General features: G+C 42.1%; 1 long non-coding RNA gene across 1 annotated transcript; it reads left to right on the top strand.

Moving 5' to 3' along the window:
• The first annotated feature begins 14,707 nt into the window (after positions 1-14,707).
• LOC141049858 (uncharacterized) lies at positions 14,708-22,399 on the top strand. The gene is made up of 2 exons (XR_012220456.1): positions 14,708-15,216; positions 16,665-22,399. It is a non-coding gene; the product is annotated as an uncharacterized lncRNA (long non-coding RNA).
• Positions 22,400-22,813: the final 414 nt, after the last annotated feature.

Below are 22,813 nucleotides of genomic sequence, written 5' to 3'. Positions count from 1 at the left end.
TACATTTCAGGAGGCAAACACAGACGCTCTCAGGCACAGTATGGATCCGACAACAATATCAAAAGTTGAGAAAGTGTACTATGGCGGCCCTGAGGGTACGGTCGCCACAGAGGTACTGCACCTCATCCAAAGGTGTGGTATCCCACCCTCAGGTAAGGAGGGATCACCACTCAGAACTCCTAACCCTGCACTAAACACACACAATAGTTAGTCAGTGCTTTCTGGGTGTACCCGGCAGGAGGATGGCCTTATCCCAGACTGACTAGGAAAGGGTGTTGGGGGTTAGTGTGGAAGGTAGGTACAGTGGGAGGAGCTTAGGTAGTGCAGTGATAGTGGGCAACCAATCAGAGAGAGCAAGGTGACAGTTGGTGGGTGGAGCTAGTCTGAGGTAAATGGATCTTTCTAGCAGTTGTCAGTCAGTGACAGGACAGAGTAAGAGCAGGATTCCTGTGAGAGGGCTGAGGGTCAGAGAAGAGAGAAAAATCTTGTCCAAGCTCCTAGACTGGAAGGTAGGGGTCCTTGGGGCACAGGAAGTGCAATAAGCCACCTGTGAAGCCTGTTTCTGGAGGAGGAAGGACCAGGCCTCGTTGGGGAAGGTGACTCCTGAAGGTAGTGGAGAAATACAGGGCTCAGCTAGAAAGACGGAGGTTGAGGTAACTTTAAGTGCCTCAGTCGCAACCGCATTCAATACTCAAAAAGGCAGCCATTGGAATAAAGGACCCCGGAGCCTGACCCACGTCGCCCGATGTGATCCGTGGCTGCCGGCTTGGGACACTGTTTATGAAGGCGCACAGCAGAAAGGAAGGGAGAGATCAGCACAGAGACACGGCCTAGAAAGGATTCACAAGGAGGAGTCTTGAACAGGTGTTCCTGATCTACCTTGGAGTTTGCCGGACCCCTCCCTCGGATGACACAGTACCAAGCGGGTCATCTTGTGCACAAAACTTTTGAGGAAAAACTCAGAAACTGCACCCAACTGTGTCCTTGGTGTCTCTTACAACGCACCTGCTACACACGCTACACTCACCATCACCATCAATGGCTCACAAGCACCATCTCAACTGCCCTGGGATACAGCTCTGTGTTGTGAGCTCATTTTCTCGTTCACCTTTGATGTCCGATGAACTCCCTCTGCTGGTGAAAGGAGGTGGTTAAACTGATTTGGATGGGAGAAACCTGTCACCTGAATAGGTGGATTGCGATTGGACATCCGGAATCTCTGAGTGGATATAAGGCAGCTGACGCCCTGTAGGGTTGCTGGTGATTTCTCTGCTCTGAGCTCTGGCCTCCAGTTCAGTTCCTGTCTTCTAAAGCTAAGTTTTGCTCTGCTATTGTTCCATGAGATTTTGTCTGATTTACTTAGTTTTGTGTTCAGCCAGCCCCGGCTGGGGCTCTGCTGAATTTCCATTTTTGTCCCTGATCAGTTAAATCTCTTTTGCTCTGTCTTCAGAATATATCGGAGTGCTGATATAGGGATTTTGAAGTCTTGTGACTTCAGGGCCGTTTTTCTATCAGATGTGTTGGGACATTTTTGGTAGGATTTTTATGGATTGCAGCCAGCATCTTTTCTGTCCTTTCCTATCTAGTTAGTTGGGCCCCATCATTTGCTCTGCCTGTCTTTCTGTCTGTGTTTGTGTTTTCATCTGTTTTCACCAACAATACATGTTGGGGGCTGTCTATTGCTTTGGGGTCTGCTCTGGGGCAGTTTAGATTTCCCCTTTCTTTCTTTAGGCTTATTTAGTTCTCCGGCTGTGAAGAGGAGTCTAGGACCACCGTAGGAATGCTCCACGGCTACTGTTGTTGTTGTGAATAGGATCAGGGGTCTGCAATCCGCTAGCTACCAACCTCTCCGGCTTTCTGGAATTAGCTTCCATTTTTGTTTTTTCCTCCTCTGGTGACTCATTCATAACAGAATCACCAGCCATACCGCAGATTCTAGGGTACTCAATAGCAGGAAAGAATTGTAAAAAGAAAAGTGTCAGAATTTTTTTTTTTTTAATGTTTATTTTTTCCTCTTTTTCTCTGGGGCCGTAGGAGGAATTTTTTCTTAATGGAGATTAAGCAATTGTCTGATCGTGTGGAGCAGCTCGTTGCTGAAGTGCGGGGAATTTCCGTCTATCTTGCTCATTCACATGCTGCTGAACCAAAGATCCCTACTCCTGATGTGTTTTTTGGGGATCGGTCTAAATTTTTGAATTTTAAGAATAATTGTAAATTATTTCTTGCCTTGAAGCCTAGCTCATCGGGGAGCTCCGCGCAGCAGGTTAAAATTGTCATCTCTTTGCTGCGCTGCGATCCCCAGGATTGGGCGTTTTCTTTGACACCTGATGATCCTATTCTAACTAATGTGGATGCATTTTTTTCAAGCCTTGGGGTTGTTGTATGATGAGCCTAATGCTATTGATCAAGCTGAAAAAGCCCTGTTGGTATTGAGCCAGGGTCAGGATTCTGCAGATTTGTACTGTCAAAAATTCCGAAAGTGGGCGGTCCTTACTACCTGGAATGATGGTGCCTTGGCAGCTCTCTTTCGGAAGGGTTTGTCAGAAACCGTAAAAGATACTATGGTGGGATTTCCTGTTCCCTCTGGTCTTGACGATTCTATGTCATTAGCCATTCAAGTTGATCGGCGTTTACGTGAACATAAAATTACACGAGAAATGTTGCCATCTGTTGAACAAATGTCTGAACCTATGCAATGTGATAGAGTTTTGTCTAGGGTGCAACGTCAGGAGTTCAGAAGGCGTAATAAGCTGTGTTTTTTCTGTGGAGATGCCCCTCATAATATTCCTGTCTGCCCTAAATGAGAGAAACGTTTTGCACACACATTTGCTGTGGGTGGTGTACAACCTGAGTTTGTTCTGGCAATTACTCTGATCTGCTCCCTGTCCACATTTTCAGCTAAGGCTTTTGTGGATTCAGGAGCGGCTCTGAACCTGATGGACTTGGATTTTGCTAAATGTTGTGGGTTTCCTATGACACCTCTGCGGATGCCTATCCCTTTGAGGGGTATTGATGCAACTCTTTTGGCGAAGAATAAACCTCAGTTTTGGACCCAGGTGGTAATGCGGGTCGCCCCAGACCATCAAGAAAATTGCAGATTTTTGGTGTTGCATAATTTGCATGATACCATTGTTCTGGGGTTTCCCTGGTTGCAAATCCATAATCCAGTTTTGGATTGGAAATCTGTGTCTGTGGTGAGTTGGGGTTGTCAGTGTGCTCTTAGTGACACTCCTGTTTTCTCCACCTCTCCCCAGTCTCATGATGTTCCTGACTATTTGGCTGATTTTTATGATGTATTTAGTGAGAATAAGTCTGCGTTTTTGCCTCCTCATAGGAGTTATGACTGTGCAATTGAGCTGAGCCCTGGGTGTAAATTTCCCAACGGTCAACTTTTCAATTTATCTGTACCCGAGCATGAGGTTATGCGATCTAACATTAAGGAGTCTTTGGAGAAGAGTCATATCATAGAATCATAGAATCGTAGAGTTGGAAGGGACCTCCTGGGCCATCTGGTCCAACCCCCTGCTCAAAGCAGGATTCGCTAAATCATCCCAGTCAGATGTCTGTCCAGCCTCTGTTTGAAGACTTCCATTGAAGGAGAACTCACCACTTCTCGTGGCAGCCTGTTCCACTCATTGATCACTCTAACTGTCAAAAAGTTTTTTCTAATATCTAATCTGTGTCTCTTCCCATTCAGTTTCATCCCATTGCTTCTAGTCTTTCCTTGTGCAAATGAGAATAAAGTTGATCCTTCTACAATGTGACAGCCCTTTAGATATTTGTAGACAGCTATTAAGTCTCCTCTCAGTCTTCTCTTTTGCAAACTAAACATTCCCAAATCCTGCAACCTTTCCTCATAAGACAGGGTTTGCAGACCGGTCACCATTCTGGTCGCTCTTTTCTGAACTTGCTCCAGTTTGTTGATGTCTTTTTTAAAATGTGGTGCCCAAAACTGGACACAATATTCCAGATGAGGTCTGACCAAAGAGGAGTAGAGGGAAATAATGACTTCACGTGATCTAGACTGTATGCTTCTGTTAATACATCCTAGAATTGCATTTGCCTTTTTTGCTGCTGCATCACACTGTTGACTCATATTCAGTCTGTGATCTATTAGTATACCCAAGTCTTTTTCACATGTGCTGTCACTTAGCCCTATTCCTCCCATTCTATATATGCTTTTTTCATTTTTATTGCCCAGATGTAGTACTTTGCATTTCTCCCTGTTAAAAACCATTCTGTTAGTTGCTGCCCACTTCTCCAGTTTATTTAAATCTTTTTGAATCCTCTCTCTCTCTTCTCTAGTATTAGCTATCCCTCCTAGCTTTGTGTCATCAGCAAATTTAATCAGTTTACCCTCAATTCCTTCATCTAAATCGTTGATAAAGATGTTGAACAATACAGGGCCCAGGACAGAGCCCTGTGGTACCCCACTTGAGACATTCTTCCAACTGGATGTGCAGCCATTTACGACCACTCTTTGGGTCCGATCACTAAGCCAGTTATGAATCCACCTAACAGTTGCCTTGTCCATTCCATACTTAGTCATTTTTTCAATAAGGATTGTATGAGAGACTTTGTCAAATGCTTTGCTGAAGTCAAGATATACTATATCTACAGCATTTCCTTGATCCACCCAATCAGTGATACCGTCATAGAAGGAAATTAAGTTAGTCTGACATGACTTATTAGTTAGAAACCCATGCTGACTCTGTTTAATCACTTCATTCTTATCCAGGTATTGACATACATGTTGTTTAATAATTTGTTCAAAGATCTTTCCTGGTATAGAAGTCAGACTCACCGGCCTATAGTTGCCTGGGCCCACCTTCTTCCCCTTTTTGAAGATAGGAACAACATTTGCTCTTCTCCAGTCTTCTGGCACTACTCCTGTTCTCCAAGAATTTTCAAAGATTATGGAGAGGGGTTCAAAAATTTCTTCTGCTATCTCCTTCAGTACTCTGGGGTGTAATTCATCTGGACCTGGAGACTTGAATTCATTTAGGTTAGCTAAGTGTTTCCTCACTATCTTTCTGTTTATAGATATCCTGGATTCTTCTATTCCCTTAATAGGACAGTGAATAACAGTTGATGTTGCATTTCCTTTCTGAGAGAAAACAGATGCAAAATAGGAATTTAAAAGTTCAGCCTTCTCAACATCCTGTCTTACCATTTCATCATTTTCATCCTGTAAAAATCCTATAGCATCTTTGACTTTTCTTTTACTTTTGACATATCCCCAAAATCCTTTATTATTGCTTTTGACATCTCTTGCAAGCCTCAGTTCATTTTCAGCTTTAGCTAATCTGATTTGTGCCCTGCAGGTTCTGCAGACAGCATTATATTGTTCTTTAGATATGCCTCCCTCTTTCCATTTTATAAACATTTTTTTCTTCCTTTTTAGCATGTGCTTAAGTTCTGTGTTCATCCATCCTGGTTTCCTTAAATGCTTCCTATTCTTCCCTCTTTTCGGAATTGTTAACAACTGTGCTTTGAGAATTTCATTTTTCAAGATTTCCCATCCTTCCTGGACATTTTTGTCTTTAAGGATATCCAGCCATTGGATCCCTCCAATTCTCTTTCTGAATCCCTTAAAATCTGCCTTTCTGAAATCTAACCTTGACGTCTGAGTCTTCACAGGTCTTCCACCTCTAGTAATCCAAAATTCTAAAATAGCATGGTCGCTACCTCCTAGGGTCCCAGCCACTTTTACCTCCTCAACCATTTCCTCCCTGTTTATAAGGATTAGATCCAAGGTAGCAGTTCCCCTTGTTTTCTCCCTTACCTTTTGGAAGCTAAAGTTGTCAGCAAGAGAGGATAAGAATTTCCTTGACCTGTTAGTTTTGCCTGAGAGAGATTCCCAACAAATGTCTGGATAGTTGAAATCTCCCATGACAACTATGTCATATTTTTTGGAGAACTTGGCCATCTGATGCATAAAGAGTTCATCTATATCTTCGGCTTGCACAGGCGGCCTGTAGTAAATGCCTACAATGGTGTCCTTTCCATTGTTCTGTCCTTGTATTCTTACCCAAACAGTTTCCACAGAACTCCCAGTCTCTGAAGCTTCAATCTCTGTGCAGATATACGCGTTTCGAACATACAATGCGACATCCCTTCCTCGTTTATCAAGTCTGTTTATTAGACCATCCTCTTCACCCTTGGGTGCTGGGGTTTTTTTCGCGGCCAAGAAAGATGGTTCATTAAGGCCTTGTATTGACTATCGTTCCCTCAACAAAATTACTGTTAAATATCAGTATCCGTTACCCCTTATTTCTGATCTATTCTCCAGAGTTAAAGGTGCTTGCTGGTTTACCAAGCTTGACCTCAGGGGGGCGTATAATCTTATTCGCATTAAGCATGGGGATGAATGGAAGACGGCGTTTAATACTCCGGAGGGACATTTTGAGTACCTGGTGATGCCTTTTGGGCTCACTAATGCCCCTTCTGTCTTCCAGTGCTTCATGAATGATATTTTCCGGGACTTTGTTGATAAATTTTTGATCATCTATCTGGATGATATTTTGATCTTTTCCAGGGATTGGGACTCTCATGTGGAACATTTTCGGACTGTGTTCCGGATTTTGAGGGGGAATTCCCTGTATGTTAAATGCCTTTTTGGTGTACAGAGGATTTCATTTTTGGGATTTATTTTGTCTCCGTCAACTATTGAAATGGACTCGGCCAAGGTACAGGCCATTTATGATTGGGTTCAGCCCACTTCTTTGAAGGCCCTCCAGAAGTTTTTTTCATTTTGCTAATTTTTATCATAAATTTATAGCTAATTTTTGTGGTATTGCCCAACCATTGACTGATTTGACTAAGAAGGGTGCTGATGTGCTGAATTGGTCTCCAGTGGCTGTTTCTTCCTTTCAGGAGCTGAAGCGGAGGTTCACTTCTGCTCCGGTTTTGCGGCAACCTGATGTCTCACTCCCGTTTCAGGTAGAGGTGGACGCTTCTGAGATTGGTGCAGGAGCTGTTTTGTCCCAAAAAGATCCGGTAACATCTAAAATGAATTCCTGTGCTTTCTTTTCACGAAAGTTCTCCCCATCTGAACGCAACTATGATGTGGGGAATCGGGAACTGTTAGCCATGAAATGGGCATTTGAGGAGTGGAGACATTGGTTGGAGGGAGCTAGACATCAAGTCGTGGTCCTCACTGACCACAAGAATTTGATTTACCTTGAGTCGGCCAAACGCTTGAATCCTAGACAGGCTAGGTGGGCCTTGTTTTTCACACATTTTGATTTTGTGGTCTCTTTTCTTCCGGGCACTAAGAATGTCAAGGCAGACGGCCTCTCTAGGAGTTTCTTTGCTGATTCTCCTATTGCGACCAAGCCTGCTACCATCTTAGGTGAGGGGGTAGATCTTTCTGCCATCACGCCCGATTTGAGACGTGCTCCGGAAGAGTTTCAGGAGGACAAACCTGAGCGTTGTCCCATTGGAAAATTGTATGTTCCTGACCAGTGGAGGAAGAGAGTAATGTCTTTTTGTGGCCCGCCTTATCTCGTGATGTCAGGAATTTTGAGCAGTCCTGTGGGACTTGCTCCTGGTCTAAACCTTGTTCTCGCTCTAGTGGGTTGTTGATCCCCAGGAGGCCATGGACCTATATTTCAATGGATTTTATTTTTGATCTGCCTGTCTCTCAGAGAATGACTGTTATCTGGGTGATTTGTGATAGATTCTCTAAGATGGTCCATCTTGTACCACTCCCTAAGTTGCCATCTTCCTCAGAGTTGGTGCCCTTGTTTTTGCAACAGGTGGTTCGCTTGCATGGGATTCCTGAGAACATTGTATCTGACAGAGGAATTCAGTTCTAGATTTTTGAGGACTTTTTGTTCCTAGCTGGGAATTCAGTTGTCCTTCTCCTCTGCGTTTCACCCTCAGACCAATGGGCAGACGGAGAGAACAAACCAGACTTTGGAGTCTTATTTGAGATGTTTTATTTCTGCTGATCAGGATGATTGGGTCTCATTTTTGCCCTTGGCCGAATTTGCTTTAAATAATAGAGCTAGTTCTGCCACTTTGATGTCACCTTTTTTTTGTAACTTTGGGTTTCATCCTCGATTCTCTTCAGGGCAGGTGGAGTCTTCTGCCTGCCCAGGTGTTGACACTGTGGTGGAGAGAATGCACCAGATTTGGGACCAAGTGGTGGATAAGTTGTCTCTCTCCCAGGAAAAGGCCCAGCGGTTTTCCAACCGGCATAGGACCATTGGTCCCCGGTTTAAGGTGGGTGATATGGTTTGGTTGTCATTAGAGTTGAGCGATACCGTCCGATACTTCAAAGTATCGGATCGGAATGGATCGGCCGATCTTAAAAAAAAGTATCGGTATCGCCGATTCCGATACCGGAAGTCCCATTCAAGTCTATGGGACTTCCGGTATCGGAATAAGAAAAATCCTGTTTTTCCCTTGTACAGCCTCTCTGGGGTCTGTACGGGCCTTTCGGGGGCTGTGCCGGCCTGCCAGGGGGTCTGTCCAGGCTCCGGTGGGCTGTGCCGGCCTGCCGGGGGGCTGTGCCGGCCTGCCGGGGGGCTGTGCAGGGTCCGGGGGGCTGTGCCGGCCTGCCGGGGGGCTGTGCCGGCCTGCCGGGGGGCTGTGCTGGCCTGCCGGGGGGCTGTGCCGGCCTGCCGGGGGGCTGTGCAGGCTCCGGGGGGCTGTGCCGGCCTGCCGGGGGGCTGTGCAGGCTCCGGGAGGCTGTGCCGGCCTGCCGGGGGGCTGTGCAGGCTCCGGGGGGCTGTGCCGGCCTGCCGGGGGGCTGTGCAGGCTTCGGGGGTCTGTGCAGGCATCGTCCGATGGGACTACAAGTCCCATCGGGCGATGCCTGCTACCATGACAGTGATTGACACATTAGCCAATGATGGGACAGTAGTAGTCCCATCATCCGGCTAATGTGTTGAATGTAAAAAAAAAAAAAAAAATTACATGCTACATACATGCTACATACATACAACATGCATACTACATACATGCTACATTCATACTACATACTACATACATGCTACATTCATACTACATATATACTACATGCAACATACATACTACATATATACTACATGCATGCAACATGCATACTACATATATACTACATGCAACATACATACTACATATATACTACATGCAACATACATACTACATATATACTACATACATACTGCATGCTACATACATACTACATGCTACATACATACCACATACATACTACATACATACTACATGAAAACAGAAAGCAAAAAACACAAATATCCTGAACTAAAAGTTAAAAATATACTGCAAATAATGCATAAAGGTAATAATAATAATAAGGGTATTTAGTAAACATAATTTTGATCAAAATAATGTACAAGCCATCCCGCCACGTCACGGCAACCCGTCTCAGTTCAGATTTGTTTTTTATTCATTTCATTGTGCATTCAGTGCATATAGGGGTGTGACCGCCCTTTTTCTGAGCTGGGAAAGCCATCCAGTCTGGCCTAAGCTGTTACAAGTGGTTCAGCCGCTCGACCCTTATTCACATTCACGCCACTTGGCAAGTAATAAGGTTTTAAATACTAGAGTAGGGACTGTCACACAAGGGTTGCCGTGACGTGGCGGGATGGCTTGTACATTATTTTGATCAAAATTATGTTTACTAAATACCCTTATTATTATTATTACCTTTATGCATTATTTGCAGTATATTTTTAACTTTTAGTTCAGGATATTTGTGTTTTTTGCTTTCTGTTTTCTCTGGTTAATGGTCATGTGTTAAAATGCACTTACATTGTGCATACACATTAACTTACTTGTCTCAGTTCAGATTTGTTTTTTATTCATTTCATTGTGCATTCAGTGCATATAGGGGTGTGACCGCCCTTTTTCTGAGCTGGGAAAGCCATCCAGTCTGGCCTAAGCTGTTACAAGTGGTTCAGCCGCTCGACCCTTATTCACATTCACGCCACTTGGCAAGTAATAAGGTTTTAAATACTAGAGTAGGGACTGTCCCACAAGGGTTGCCGTGACGTGGCGGGATGGCTTGTACATTATTTTGATCAAAATTATGTTTACTAAATACCCTTATTATTATTATTACCTTTATGCATTATTTGCAGTATATTTTTAACTTTTAGTTCAGGATATTTGTGTTTTTTGCTTTCTGTTTTCTCTGGTTAATGGTCATGTGTTAAAATGCACTTACATTGTGCATACCCATTAACTTACTTGTCTCAGTTCAGATTTGTTTTTTATTTTTTTTTTTTATTTTTTTTTATTTTTTTATACATACTACATGCTACATATATACTACATATATACTACATGCTACATACATACTACATATATGCTACATACATACTACATACATACTACATATATACTACATACATACTACATACATACTACATGCATGCTACATACATACTACATGCTACATACATACCACATACATACTACATACATGCTACATATATACTACATATATACTACATGCATGCTACATACATACTGCATGCTACATGCATGCTACATACATACTACATACATACTACATGCTACATACATACCACATATATACTACATACATACTACATACAATACATTCATACAATACATACATAGACATACAGTACATATAACATAGAGTAACATACTTACCAATACTTGTCACATTGTTCCCCGAAGCCATTGTCTTTTACGGAATAAATATTAACATAACAAACCACAAAAATACTCACCCACGATCCAAAGCAGTCCACGAGTGTGGAATTTCCCACACAGCAATGGCATAAAGTGAGACTAGGGACTTTTTTTTTTTAAGTGGCGGAGGAATACAGTGCGGAAGGATACCTACCTTCCGTCATTGGATTCCTGCAGCCCGTAGAGAACGGCAGCAACAGCTGATGCTGCAGTTCTCTACCCAAGATCGTCGTGGGACACACTCGTGGACTGCTTCGGATCGTGGGTGAGTATTTTTGTGGTTTGTTATGTTAATATTTATTCCGTAAAAGACAATGGCTTCGGGGAACAATGTGACAAGTATTGGTAAGTATGTTACTCTATGTTATATGTACTGTATGTCTATGTATGTATTGTATGAATGTATTGTATGTAGTATGTATGTAGTATATATGTGGTATGTATGTAGCATGTAGTATGTATGTAGTATGTATGTAGCATGCATGTAGCATGCAGTATGTATGTAGCATGCATGTAGTATATATGTAGTATGTATGTAGCATGTAGTATGTATGTAGTATGTATGTGGTATGTATGTAGCATGTAGTATGTATGTAGCATGTAGTATGTATGTAGCATGTAGTATGTATGTAGCATGCATGTAGTATGTATGTAGTATGTATGTAGTATGTATGTAGCATGTAGTATGTATGTAGCATGCATGTAGTATATATGTAGTATGTATGTAGCATGTAGTATGTATGTAGCATGCATGTAATATATATGTAGTATGTATGTAGTATGTAGTATGTATGTGGTATGTATGTAGTATGTATGTGGTATGTATGTAGCATGTAGTATGTATGTAGCATGTAGTATGTATGTAGCATGCATGTAGTATGTATGTAGTATATATGTAGTATGTATGTAGCATGTAGTATGTATGTAGCATGCATGTAGTATATATGTAGTATGCATGTAGTATATATGTAGTATGTATGTAGTATGTATGTAGTATATATGTAGCATGTAGTATGTATGTAGCATGCATGTAGTATATATGTGGTATGTATGTGGTATGTATGTGGTATGTATGTGGTATGTATGTGGTATATATGTAGTATGTATGTAGCATGTAGTATGTATGTAGCATGCATGTAGTATATATGTAGCATGTAGTGTGTATGTAGCATGCATGTAGTATATATGTGTTATGTATGTAGTATATATGTGGTATGTATGTGGTATGTATGTGGTATGTATGTAGTATGTATGTAGCATGTATGTAGCATGCATGTAGTATATATGTAGCATGTAGTATGTATGTAGCATGCATGTAGTATATATGTGGTATGTATGTAGTATGTATGTAGCATGTAGTATGTATGTAGCATGCATGTAGTATGTATGTAGTATTTTTTTTTTTTTTTTTTTTTAACATTTAACACATTAGCCGGATGATGGGACTACTACTGTCCCATCATTGGCTAATGTGTCAATCACTGTCATGGTAGCAGGCATCGCCAGATGGGACTTGTAGTCCCATCGGACGATGCTTGCACAGCCCCCCGGACATCAGCACAGCCCCCCGGCAGGCCGGCACAGCCCCCCGGCAGGCCGGTACAGACCCCCACAGGGTGCACAGACCACCGGCAGGCCGGCACAGCCCCCCGGCAGGCCGGTACAGACCCCCACAGGGTGCACAGACCACCGGCAGGCCGGCACAGCCCCCCGGCAGGCCGGTACAGACCCCGGGCAGTCCACACAGCCCCCCGGCAGGCCGGCAGAGACCCCCGGAAGGCCCGAAATGACGGCGCATCATGATGCGCACACACCGCGCATCATGATGACGTCAGGCTGTCAATCAACTTTGAACTTCCGATTCCGATGCCGACTTCCGATATTGAAAAAATATCGGAAGTCGGTATCGGAATTCCGATACAGCAAGTATCGGCCGATACCCGATACTTGCGGTATCGGAATGCTCAACACTAGTTGTCATCAAAGAATATCTCTATGAAGGTGGCTTCTCCAAAGTTTAAACCTAGATTTAGTGGACCTTACAAGATTTTGGAGATTCTTAATCCGGTCTCTTTTCGATTGGCTCTTCCTGTTACATTTAAGATCCATAACATGTTTCATAAGTCTCTGTTGAAGAGGTTTGTTGAGCCAGTAGTTCCTGTGGTGGCACCTCCTGATCCTGTATTGGTTGAAGGTAATGTGGAATATGAGGTTGAGAAGATACTGGATTCTCGTCTGGCTAGACGGAGACTCCAGTATTTGGTCAAGTGGAAGGGTTATGGCCAGGAGGATAATTCTTGGGTCTCTGCATCTGATATTCATGCCGAAAGATTGGTTCGTGCTTTCATCGGGCCCATCCTGATCGGCCTGGTGGCGTGGATGAGGGTTCGGTGACCCCTCCTCAAGGGGGAGGTACTGTTGTGAGCTCATTTTCTCGTTCACCTTTGATGTCCGATGAACTCCCTCTGCTGGTGAAAGGAGGTGGTGAAACTGATTTGGCTGGGAGAAACCTGTCACCTGAATAGGTGGATTGCGATTGGACATCCAGAATCTCTGAGTGGATATAAGGCAGCCGACGCCCTGTAGGGTTGCTGGTGATTTCTCTGCTCTGAGCTCTGGCCTCCAGTTCAGTTCCTGTCTTCTAAAGCTAAGTTTTGCTCTGCTATTGTTCCATGAGATTTTGTCTGATTTACTTAGTTTTGTGTTCAGCCAGCCCCGGCTGGGGCTCTGCTGAATATCCATTTTTGTCCCTGATCGGTTAAATCTCTTTTGCTCTGTCTTCAGAATATATCGGAGTGCTGATATAGGGATTTTGAAGTCTAGTGACTTCAGGGCCGTTTTTCTTATCAGACGTGTTGGGACATTTTTGGTAGGGTTTTTGCGGATTGCAGTCAGCATCTTTTCTGTCCTTTCCTATCTAGTTAGTTGGGCCCCATCGTTTGCGCTGCCTGTCTTTCTGTCTTTGTTTGTGTTTTCATCTGTTTTCACCGACAATACATGTTGGGGGCTGTCTATTGCTTTGGGGTCTGCTCTGGGGCAGTTTAGATTTCCCCTTTCTTTCTTTAGGCTTATTTAGTTCTCCGGCTGTGAAGAGGCGTCTAGGACCACCGTAGGAACGCTCCACGGCTACTGTTAGTTGTTGTGAATAGGATCAGGGGTCTGCAATCCACTAGCTACCAACCTCTCTGGTTTTCTGGACTAAGCTTGCATTTTTGTTTTTTCCTCCTCCGGTGACTCATTCATAACAGTTCTGCCCGTGTCGAGCTTCATCATCTTGGCTGCTTTAACACCGGCTCAGAGGATCTGCATTGCAGCGTCGGCTACCCTAGCCGGTTACCACGGGTGGCGTCATGATCCCCCTTTTCCAAATTAATTATCATACCATCTTCCCCCTCATCTGAACTGTCATCTTCTTTATTGGACACCCAGGGCCACGGACCGGGTCCCAATCACCACCGTGACATACTTCCTCCTTAAAAGAGCCTGAAAGGCCCGGTACTGAGTAACCCCCAGGCCTGCATGGCGTTTCATTTTAAAACCAGATAACAGGGATATATTGTATAGTTTCAACATTATAAATCTACGTATATGTTTGAGGAGGCAGACACAGACGATGTCATGGCCAGTATGGATTCGACACCAATCTAAAAAGTAGAAAAAGCGTACAGTATCACCAGATACACGGTATATATAGTATAGTTTCAACATTCAAAATCTCCATATTTATTTCAGGAGGCAGACACAGCTGCTCTGAGGCCCAGTATGGATTACACAGCAATATAAAAAGCAGTAAAAGGGGAATGGATCCCAAGCTGTTATAATAATTGTAATAAAGTCCTTTCTTTTCTGTGCATGGGTGTATGTGTATCTATATATATGTATATACATACCCATGCGTGTATGTATGTATGAGTGTGTGTATATGTATATATACAGTATGTATTATATGTATCTATGCGCATGACTGCATATATGCCATTTATTTTTGCTTAAGACTTTGAAACTCTTTTTAGCTGATGTAATACATGGGTGTTACTTTTTGTGAATGTTAGCTGGCTTTCCTTATCTTGCGTGACTTCTCTGGTAACTGTAGATAAGAATTTCTAACAAGCTAAGCATATTCCATGTACTCTTTTTCTTGCAAATGTAGTGTTTTCAACGCCTTTCGGCTTTGCTATTTAAACTCTTAAGAATATGTATTGAGTTAGACAGAGGACGGCCCACACCTGGTGTGGCTGTCATTCTCTCTCCATGCCGGCATGTCCAATAAAGAAGCATCTTACGTATTCAGGTCTGGACGATTTCTAATTGGAAGACTGAAACTCCCTTGACATTTTGGTGCGTTGGCCGGGAATCCAACACCTTTCCCTCACTGGTGAGTACTGTAAACCGTGCACGGGGGAGTCTGGGACTCCTTAAGTAAGTCCTCCGCCTTGACATTAGGTGTCACCAGGGGCATTAATCAGTTATCCCGGTCTGAGGGAAAGTGACGGATTTCGTATAGTCTAAGGATGTCTTGGAATCGTCTGTATCTGAATACAGGTAAGAACATTTAATAATTTTCATTATATTCGGTAACCTTGTTAATCCAGTATGAATGTTATTCTTGGAATTGAATGGGAACTGTGATTGTGGACGTTTCCAATTGGGGTTTGTGAGAGGCTCCTGTAAATTGGAAGTTTACATGCAATTGGAGTTATAAGAACTCCTGTAAATTGCTAAGCTCCATAGGAATGGGGTTTTGTTTGTTCTTGTAAAATATTCCGAAGAATAATAGTAATCTTTATTTTTTTATTTTTTTTTTTGAATGGGATGAATGTTATTTTAGGAATTGAATAGGGAACTGGTAGACTTTTCCAATTGGAGTTAGTGAGAGGCTCCTGTATGTTGGAGGTTTACATGCAATTGGAGCTATAGTAACTCCTGTAAATTGCGAAGCTCCATAGATTTGAGGTTTGCTTGTTCTTTTAAGATATTCCTCTGAATAACAATAATCTTTATTTTTTATTTTTTGAATGGGTACAAAGCCAGTGTGAGAAGGCTACTGTGGAATAAAAAACTCCGTGTGCACGTTAAATTGATCTAGATGGGAGAATCGAGGGAGATTCTCGTTAGATTAACCCCTTAATGACAGCCAATATATCTTTTTACTGACCTGAGATATAAGAGAATATCATCCCAACACAGGTGACGATCCAGCAGCTGTCGGCTGTCAACTATAGCTGACAACTTGCTGTATCCTGCTATACTACTTTGCAAAATAATTCCTGAAAATCACCTGAAGGGTTAATAAACTACCTGACAGAAGTTTTCAATATGTCAGGGGGTGCTGTTTTAAAAAAAAAAAAAAAATAGGCTACTAAGGGGTTAAGGAATCCGGTATAAGATGAATTTTTGCCGGTATTCTGTTTTGTCTTCTGTACTTTGTTGAATGTTGTTTTCTGTTAAGTGTGCTGTTTTGTCTGTCTTTTAAAATTACATAGAACTAAAACGCCATAAATATATGTTTTATGTTACACATGAGACTCCTTGAATGTTATCTTGAGTGAATGTAAATGAGGGAGTCCAGTAGGCGTGTTCAACAGTCATGTGTGGACTGGAGACAACTCATAGGTTATTATAGTGGTATAAATCACCTAGGTACATGTCACCTGATCCCCATAGAGAATATTCTATGTTGTTTTGTTATGTTTTTCTTTTAATAACACAGAGTGACTGAACCCTCCTCGTTTCACTGAGGAGAGTCTGCGCCTGTGGTGCTCTGAATACCTGATTTTAAGAACGGGAACGTCTCTGTATATAAAGAGGCGGTGTCATTGGACTTTATCTCAGCACTTCAGGAATAGGAGTACGAGGGAACTTTAATCTCTTGTCTTATGTCTCTGTGTACATGTGTCTGTCCAGTCCCTAACTGTGAAGATTGTTGTACGTTGTGTGTTTGTACTGTTACACTGGTCAGAAGTCCCTGTGAGCATATTTATCTCGTTCAGATCAGTGACCACATTTATCATCGTGACCACATTCCTTGGGGACCGTTCACGTTTGTCACACTGTTTTGTCATACTAGGCCCTTACAGGCCTTCATTGGACGAAAATGGCAAGATATAGAGATACAAGCAGGTAAATATCTAGGACATAGTGTAATCAGTGAGGATTATTTAGATCCTGGATATTAGGAGCAGTAATTGAATTGTTGCTGTTGGTTTTTTATCTTCTTGTTGACATATTAATTTCACTGATATTTGTCAAACTTCTTAAAAGTGGGTAGAAATCCATTGTGCTCCAGGGTTTATATTGTGTATAGTCCTTATCTTGTTGTTTGTCTTTTTGTGTTTAAGAATTTTATGTAACATCATTATGGGACTTTATCCCATAGATATATATTTTAAGATCTTATCCTCATTGTAAGGCAGGATTGTTATTGACCATTTCATCTGATGGCTGGAAAGTTATTAGATTGTACCGAGAAGGTATCCCTGGAATGAGACTGCATATGGTCCTTTCTCATCAGGTATCCAGAGAGAACAGTCTTCAGATCAAATGTGCAATGTGTCCTTATTGGTAACTTATAGGCCTAACTCTTATATATTATAACAAATAGAGAGTGAAAATTGTATATCGCTGTCAATGTCTTTTTAGTCTTGACAAATAAGGAGTAGGCACCACCCAGAGCACACAGTCCTGAGGTGGGGAGATAAGCTGTTAACATGAGGATTGTTGTGGAATGTGGTTGTGGTTTTGAGATAAGAAGGGGCCACTAGGAGACCCTGAATGTGTCCTTTGACAGATGGGTCGTATTGGATGATAAACTTAGTTTAAAATTTGGTACAAGAAATGTGTAAAGAGAGGAAATATTTAATTTGGCTAAAGTAGAAATACATTTATAAAAAAACACTGTATTTCCAGAAGTAACTCTCCTTGTGGGAAGCCATGAGGTGACTTTTCTTGTTGATTCAGGAGCCACTAGAACCTTAGTACATCAAGAAGAGATACCGACTATTGGACTGTCTGCTGCCTGCATAGTGGTAAAAGGAGCAAGTGGTAAGACACAGAGAGCCATTGTCTACGCCTGTGGAGACACCGGGCCCTCGGCACAGGTAAAGCTGCAATTACACAAATTATATTATCAGCTGTGTGGGAGAGATATAATGCAAGCCCTGAGCCTGGGAATAATTCCTACTGCTGCAGGACTATAGGTGAAATCCATGGCTGAGACAATGGTGCTCCAGAGGTATGGAGAATCTAGATATTATTACAGTCTAGATCTAATAACTGCAAGACCATCCTTTATTACTGAGTCCTTCATCAAGGAAGCAATAGATAAAGGTATACAAATGTAGATTTTCACACACCTGAAGAACTACACTGCTCCATGTACTACAGGCATTTCAGGGGTCCTGATATAAAATATGGGAATTTTCATGCTCTAGAGTGTTCTTTGCACACCATATACTGGAATTATAAAGGGAACTGTGCCGTCAGTTGTAAACTGTCAGAACAAATTAAATTGTTGTTTTTGCTTTTTAGAGGCACCGTGCCACATGTTTCCCTCTCCAGATGTGAAGGTAGATCATGGAAATTCCTTGGTGATTTTGTTGAAGAGTGTAAGGAAAGTAACGATGGGAGGATTTGGGTGATGGCTCATTTTACAATGCCAGACTGCAGGCATATTCACAGGTACTAAAGTGGAACACCATTTCGAAACCCAGTGTCCACCTGCAGCGAGGCACGGGAACGAGTGAGAAATGCTGATCCTTTCCTAGAATTAGAGGAAGAATTGACCACATACCCAGAATCTTTGTGGTCCTCATGACCTGCAGATGTGGGATTGAAAATAGGGGTGATTATACCCTGTCCAGCTCACCTTTTAACACAGCCGTGTTTCCAGTAGGGAGGGCGCCCCCATCTGTAAACGAGGCTGTGATTCCAAGAGCCCCCACAGTGCCAGACCCCTATACTCTGCTGAATGACTGGAGGCCGGAACATAAGGTCTTTACAGTGATCTCAGTAATGTCTTCTTCAGCATCCTGGTACATCCAGATAGCCTGGTTTGGTTTGTATTCACATATAAGGGGAGCAGGTATACATTCACCAGAATCCTACAAGGGTACGGTGAATCACCTACTATTGTTTTCCAGGTAAAATCAGCTAACCTAGCTCAATGTGAGTCACCAGAAGGTAGCCAGATGCTCTTATATGTGGATGACATGCTATTGGCATTAAAAGAAAAAAAGAAAAAAAAAAATTGGTAACAAAAGGGGTTATTTTTAAAGATGACCTATATGTATAAACTGCCCAGTGACCTCCTAAGATATGTCACAGTATTGAGCCATGGCATAAGCTATGTCTCAACAGGAGGGATGGTAGAGGTCATATCTTACGTATTTATGATGTATGGCTTTACTAACTATTAAAAATTTTTGTTTAATCTGCATTACTTGTGCAAAAATAATTCCTAAAGGAATCTGAGACCAGAGAGAGGACAATGTCCTCACCCTGAATACTTATTCCAACACATTTGTATGGATTTTATTGAACAAGTGTGAGGGAAAAAGTCCGGCCTTGTTATTATGGATGCTTTCAGCAGGTGGATTGAAGCTGTCCACCCTGGTGCATTAATGGTACCGAAGGCCCTTCTAAAGGAAATCATACCCAGATTTGGGGTTCCAGAAAATATATAGTAAACTAAGTAATGTTATTATTACCTAAAAACATTGTCAATTGAGTTGGGAAACTGCTGTGCCTGTCATCCTCAGTCAGCCGGACTGGTTGGGAGACACAGTGGGAGCTTGAAAAATAGGTTGACAAAGACCATACAGGAAACAGGAAAAATTGGTTGCACTGTCTCCTATTGGTTGTACTAAATATGTATGTCACACAGACATCGGTAGTGCTGACAGGCTTTGAAGTCATATACGGGAGATCTTTTCTGTTACCTCAGCTAAAGCTCTTTAAAAGGATAGATGAGGAAGTTGATTGCACATTAGCAGAATATATGGCTAAGATATTAACTCACAAAGAAGTTTCTACTCCTAGTTTTGTTCCAGGAAACCCACTAACAAAACCGGAGATCGTAAAACCTGCAGACTGGGTCCTTGTGAAGGTGATAAAGAAGAGACACCAGCACCATCCTAAGTGGGAAGGTCCTTACCAAGTCCTGTGGACTACTCCTACTGCAGTCAAGATTCTTGGATCCATCTCTCACACTATAAACTTGTCAGACAGGTAGGGACAGAGTAGGATCTGACTTGCTTGTCAAAGTCCAGCTACAAAGGGAGGTTTTCCACAAGGGAAAGCTTGTCTCAAACTGGTGAAGTCTCCCATTCATCCCCCTACCCGGACAAGACGGTCAGATCTAGGATGTGTACATCAGGGTTAGTCACAGGTATATTCTTCGTGACCATAGTGATGGGAGATTGGAGGGTAATGGACCCAGCAGGAGAGGAAAGTCCAGGGTGGTAGAATGGTTTCAGATTTAGGACTTTAAAATCCTACTTTTGAAATTGGGCAGGAGGCTGCCATGTTAGTGGATTTTTGTCTGTTGTATAAATGATGCAAAGACAGGGAACAAGCTGTGAAACTAGCAGAGTCTGATAAGTATGTTTGTGTTATGAGCTCTAATAGCAGAAGGGATGTATGTGTGCTGACTGGAGTAAAGCAGCGTGGACAATTGTAGCCCGAGACTATAGGTATACGCCTTATAGCTACATAGATTTAAAGCCTGATTCTCCATTAGGAAAAAGGAAATCCCCTTACACAAATAAGAATAATTGTAATCCGCTACTGAGAACTTTTAAAAAACCCTAAGATGAGGGATCAAAGTTTATAGGAGCTGATATGTCAGGATTAGAGCCAATATAAAATTTCTACATAGAAGTTCAGAATAATAGCATACATAGACCCAAGGAAGGTATGCCAGAGAGAATCCATATCAGAGTCTATAGGGTTCATAGTTAGATTGTCTAACCTAACTTATGAAGATAAACTAGCTTTAGAGAGAGAGGCTTTGAGGAGAAGAATGAATGGTTAGAATGGCTTCAATACATTGCAAAAAGCTTAAAAAAAAAAAATTAAGTTGTATAGTAAAACTTATGTCTGCTCAGAAAGGGAAGGAAAATGTAAAATGTTATCATTTTTATATCCTCCACTTGAGAAACCGGATCTCCCACCACAGGTGATTGCTAATCCTGGTAACTATACTTGTTTTATTCTTCCAGGGCATGGGCACGACTTCGGAGAGCTCCAAGGCGACTCTTGTAGAGAATGGATCATTGTCTCCCACAGGGCCAAGTACTCAGCCATATGGTCAGACCAGACTACCCTGAGAGCGGATATATGGTGGTTATGCGGTGATAAAAGCATAAGAGCCAGACTACCACATGGTTCCCGAGGGGATTGTGCGGTGGTCCAGCCAATCATACGGTTCCACCTGTTGTCAACAGGGATATGGCCAAAGGTACGTAGTGGAAGAGACAGAAGCGTGAAACTCCGCAAGGATCCTTCCATTCTAGTATCTACATAGATGACATTGGAGTTCCCAGGGGAGTGACCAACGAGTACAAGGCTAGGATCCAGGTAGCAGCCGGGTGGGAATCCATAATTTGGTGGGTGATTATAAAAATGAATGTAGATTGGATAAACTACTTATACTATAACCAACAGAGATTTGTTAATTATACCCGAGATGCAGTTAAAGGGATAGCTGAGCAATTAGTACCAACTCCTCTCATGGCTTGGTAGAATAGGATGGCATTAGACAAGTTAGTAGCAGAAAAGGGAGGTGTATATAAAATGTTTGGAGGATTTTGTTGCACCCTTTATCCTTAATACAGATTCTGATGGAAGTATCTCCAAAGCTCTTGATGGACTGACTGCCCTGTCTAATGAATTAGCTGGGAACTCTGGATATGATGACATATTCCTGGACTGAAGGATGGTTTGGGAAATGGTCCGGAGTATTCACTTCTGCGTTGACATCTCTTGCCATCGTGGCCGGAGTGCTGATTGTTTGTGGATGCTGTGCTGTTCTATGCATTTGAGGACTTGTTCAAAGACTGATTGACTCTGCCATAACAAAAACTATGCATCAAGGAATGGAGATCTTGGAATCCAACGAAAGAATGAAAATTTTTGGACTTAATGATAAATATACATATTACTCTCCCTCTAGATTATATGAAGATCTTCTGTGAAATCTGACAAAAAGAAATCTGTCCCCAATGTGTACAGATAAATGATTTTATTACAAGATGAGGGAATGTTATAATAATTGTAATAAAGTCCTTTCTTTTCTGTGCATGGGTGTATGTGTATATATATGTATATATATACCCATGCGTGTATATATGTATGAGTGTGTGTATATGTATATATATGTATGCATATATGTATCTATGCACATGACTGCATATATGCCATTTATTTTTGCTTAAGACTTTGAAACTCTTTTTAGCTGATGTAATATATGGGTGTTACTTTTTGTGAATGTTAGCTGGCTTTCCTTATCTTGCGTGACTTCTCTGGTAACTGTAGATAAGAATTTCTAACAAGGTAAGCATATTCCATGTACTCTTTTTCTTGCAAATGTAGTGTTTTCAACGCCTTTTGGCTTTGCTATTTAAACTCTTAAGAATATGTATTGAGTTAGACAGAGGACGGCCCACACCTGGTGTGGCTGTCATTCTCTCTCCATGCCGGCATGTCCAATAAAGAAGCATCTTACTTATTCAGTTCTGGACGATTTCTAATTGGAAGACTGAAACTCCCTTGACACAAGCGTACTGCTGTACTGTATACAGTATTGGGGTCATTTGGCGATCTACATATATATTTCACGAGTAACACACAGCCTCTCACAGGCTCAGTATGGATCACACCATAATATAAAAAGAAGATTCACAAGAAATAATCACACATGTGGGCCAATGTTCCAGGTGTCAATGATACACTTTGAGTGGTGGGTACAGGATGAATTTCGGGCACAAAGGGTACTGGATCAACAGATACAAGGTATATATAGTATACTTAAAATAGAAAAAAACTCCATATGTATTTCAGGAGGCAGACACATATGCTCACAGGCTCAGTATGGATTAGACAATAATCTAAAAAGTTGAAAAAGGGTACAGTATCACCAGAT

This window comes from Dendrobates tinctorius, unplaced genomic scaffold (assembly GCF_039654945.1).
Source record: "Dendrobates tinctorius isolate UK_male_01 unplaced genomic scaffold, ASM3965494v1 ptg000150l, whole genome shotgun sequence".
Classification (NCBI taxonomy): domain Eukaryota; kingdom Metazoa; phylum Chordata; class Amphibia; order Anura; family Dendrobatidae; genus Dendrobates; species Dendrobates tinctorius.
The sequence above is the reverse complement of the archived record's forward strand: the minus strand, read 5'-3'. Positions and strand labels throughout refer to the sequence as shown.